The sequence below is a fragment of the Pithys albifrons genome, chromosome Z (assembly GCF_047495875.1).
Source record: "Pithys albifrons albifrons isolate INPA30051 chromosome Z, PitAlb_v1, whole genome shotgun sequence".
NCBI classification, from domain to species: Eukaryota; Metazoa; Chordata; class Aves; order Passeriformes; family Thamnophilidae; genus Pithys; species Pithys albifrons.
This window is the reverse complement of record NC_092497.1, coordinates 14,810,977-14,815,033: the sequence shown is the minus strand read 5'-3', so window position 1 is coordinate 14,815,033 and position 4,057 is coordinate 14,810,977.

Below are 4,057 nucleotides of genomic sequence, written 5' to 3'. Positions count from 1 at the left end.
TTTTAAGACATATAAAACAAGTCTTGGATGTATTGACTGGATTTGGTAGAAAATTGTGAGGAGAGGTTACCGGAAGAACAATCATCTTTTCTTTATCTTCTCTCTCATAGTTTTTTCCTCTGAACATGACTTTTCAGAGATCCCAGGGCACACAACTACACCACAGCTGAGTTCACAGCTTCAGCAGAAACAGCTGCTCCAGATAAAAATGATATTGCTCATCACAAAACTTCATCTCCACTTCTGAACATGTTGATTTTTGTGTATCAATTTTCACAAAGAAAATCAGCTTATGGATCTGAATGCAAGTTTTGTCCAATTCTGGGCTGGTTCTGCCTGTTTTTTTGGGGATACTCATACAGAAAAAGGGCGCTTCATTTTCTCTTTACTCAGCCTGCCATGCCTCCTTATTTTCAGTTTGTTTTGTTGTTTGTTTTTTTTTTTCACTTTCCAGAACTGACCCATTGCAGTAACAGCAAGCAAATGCCACTGCTAGGGAAATTTACACTAATTTATCCCACTGTAGCCCAGATAAAACCCTCATGGAAAAGTAGCTCTCCTATGTGAAAACTTTTCGTATACTAGAACTCAGCTAATACACCAATTTTGAACTGCTTAGCCAATCCTCTGAAAATTAAATGCTTCATGTCACAGCATCACTGTGATGCTGATGGATTTTAGTATGCATTTTATAGATGTTCATAGAGTTATAAAAAGTTGAATAAGTTTTTCTAAGTCTCTCACATTTTAAGTAGCATTTAGAAATTACTGAACATTTTCTCACACATTCCTGAAATTCTGTTAGACATACATTATCAAGGACACACTGTTTTGAAGAACACCTGCAAAAACTCCAACTGAAACCATAAGATATCTTGCAGTCAAAACAGGAGACTAAGCTCAGACTCCTTGGAGGGGCTCCAAGGGGCAGTTCTGAGGAGTTCTGAGAGTGGGCACCAGGGGAAAATGGTATCACGTTTTGGGTATAGTCATCAAATAAGTTTAATTACTGAAAGTTATAAAACCTGTAACATTTAGCTGGCACACACACACTTTTATTGTACACCTTGGAACTCCTAATAAAGAGGCTACTCTTTTCTTTCTTTCTTTCTTTCTTTCTTTCTTTCTTTCTTTCTTTCTTTCTTTCTTTCTTTCTTTCTTTCTTTCTTTCTTTCTTTCTTTCTTTCTTTCTTTCTTTCTTTCTTTCTTTCTTTCTTTCTTTCTTTCTTTCTTTCTTTCTTTCTTTCTTTCTTTCTTTCTTTCTTTCTTTCTTTCTTTCTTTCTTTCTTTCTTTCTTTCTTTCTTTCTTTCTTTCTTTTTTTCTTTCTTTTTTTCTTCTCTTTCTTTCACTGTATGTATGGCCAGACTTCGCGAATAAAGATTTGGGAAGGGCTCTCCCCACGTGGCTGTGCCCTTCCAGCCTGCGCAGTGGATTTTTTAGGTGAGGCACAGCGTGCGCAGAACTGGCCCCACTGTTTAAGTCCTAAGGTCCATCTGCCACAGCTGAGCAAGCTTGCATGTGACAGTGAAGTCCTCAGGACTGTCACAGCACCTGGCACTAACCGGGGCTGACCCTGCTGAGCATCCAAGATCTGATGGAATCGGATGGCAGGGAGGCATTGAACTGCCAGGGGACGGTCCCTACTGAGACTTGAACTCATGACCTTGGGACTCGTAGTCTGGAGTGCTCTCCATTACACCATGGGACCACCCCTCTATCTCCACTAATATTGTTTGGAAAGCCTTTTCCAGGATAAGGCATAAACTACATGGTGACTTTTAAGCACTCTGTTGGCATGGTCTACCTTTCTTAAGCAGTTTCTACATCTTGGGTCACACAACTTCATTCATGTGAGAGATGCCTTTGTCCACTCCTCAGAGCCAATTTAGATAACCCAAAGACTGTTCCTGGGACTTTTCAGGTTTAGTAACTATGAATCCCTTTGATAATGTAATTAATACACTATCATCACTTCTATACATATTTTATTGCTTTTTATCCAAAACCATTTAGTTTATGACCAATTTGTCCAACACTGACATTGGTCATTGCCTATGATGGAAATTATTAAAATAAGTTAAGGCCTTTAATAGCTGGCCCAGAATACAGGCACTCCAAAGAATATTTTATCTCTTCAGATATATGTCTTGATCTTGCAATCAGCTGTTTCAATGGCTTAGATAGCAAATTCACTTTCTGTAATGTATCACTGGCTATATGATAACCCTCCAGATAAAGAGGTACTGGAATTTTGTCCCAAACAAACCGTGCAAATAAATATTAAAGAGGACAAATAGAGCTTGGACATAAAGCATGTATGGTGGCAGGGGTCTGGCCTTAATTAACAGGTAGTCAAATTATTAATAGTAATGGCTGTCATATTCAAATTAATTTAATTGGTGGAATGTCTTCCTGCAAAAAGTACTTCAGCAAAACAAAAACATAGCTTTGGCAGATTCTCTGTAGTACTTCTTTTAGTACTCATTTTCAGTTACTTCAACCTAACGATTTTACTTTCTTTCATTTGGAAAAAGGATCTTGCTTTTTTACTGATCCTGGCTTCAGCAGGGATAAAATCAAAGAAATTGAACCAACATATGCAAAACAGAGGGAGGTTAGAGCTGGACTTGTGCCGCTCCTTGGACTGCAAGTTCAGAGGTGCCTTAGCACTTCACTGGTTTGCAGTGGGTGGATGTTAAGTCTCCTCTACAACAGTACAACTGTGAATGGCTGCTTCTTATTTCATTTCATAGGGCACTTACTTTTTTTCTACTTAGCATTTATGCTCTGAACCGTTTAGATAGTTTCCTACTTTTTTGTGTTATTTACACATAAGACAATGTGCAGTCGCAAGACAATCTACTTACACTTCAATTTTGTGACATTAGACTACACAACACCTAGTACAGTCTCAGTTTGACTGACAAGAAGTTTTACAGTAATATCAATTATAATAAAAGGCCTGATTGGAGAGCTTCCCAATTACTTCTCTTTAATGCATGGTAGTGAAGGATGGAATGTAATTTACACAGAAGCTCAAGCTAACTTTCCCTTACTGTTAGTAAAAATGACAACAATCTAATAACCATTTTGCTATTAAAAATGTGTTTTATCATAGCAACTTTTTGTTCTTGCAAAACATTTCTACTCCATATTCAGATATAAACCATCTTTAGACTTAAATCCAATGTTTTAGGGGATTAAAAGAGCAGTAGTTTCAGAGACACAAAGGGATAGCCATAAGGCAAGGCATTTCTTGACTTGGACCAAATGATAATTCTAGTACAGGAATGATTAATGCAGTGCTTCACTTGCTGGGCTAATGATATCCTGCCTGGTCTGGAGACAGCATGAAATGCTATTGGCTGTATTCTATTTCACACTAAGGTCAGCCAGTATGTAATTATATCAACGATATTTCCCTGTAGACTTCCAGCCTTTTATAGGATTGATGCTAAGGTTATTCAATAGTTTACCAAGCTTTAAATAGTCTTGTGTCTTCATTGTCCAAGTTCATTATGTATTACATCCCTAAAGACAGTCTGTGCTTTGTGACTGCTGCAAATGCCAAGGTTCCAGTGACAGCTGAGTGGAGAAAACATCCTGTTATTATCGTTTTGAATTGTGAAATTGATTTGGAGAGTTTTTGTATTTGTTTCTGTATGCAAATGGCATCTCCCTTTTTTAAAAAAAGCTTTTTAATTGCCTGTTTTGCTTCTAATATATTTGCCACATTTCAAGGATTAATGACAATGCCTTGGGATGTGAATCCATGAAATATGTCAAAAAACATTATTGCTCTGCTAACTTTAATGCAAATGATTCTCTCTCAGGGGACTTTGTAGAAGGATATTGCCTTAGATACTGGAATCAGTATGCTGCAGAAATTGCACCAAACAAACAAGGGCTGTGAGGTTTCTGGTTTGAAAGAGCTGGGTTAGAAGAGCTCATGTTATTAGGATTCAAAATGCAGAGTGCTTCAGTTGGTAGTACATCAGACTTACCCAGAGCAAAGACATTTCAGCCTGTATGTACACACAGGTCATCACTGGGCAA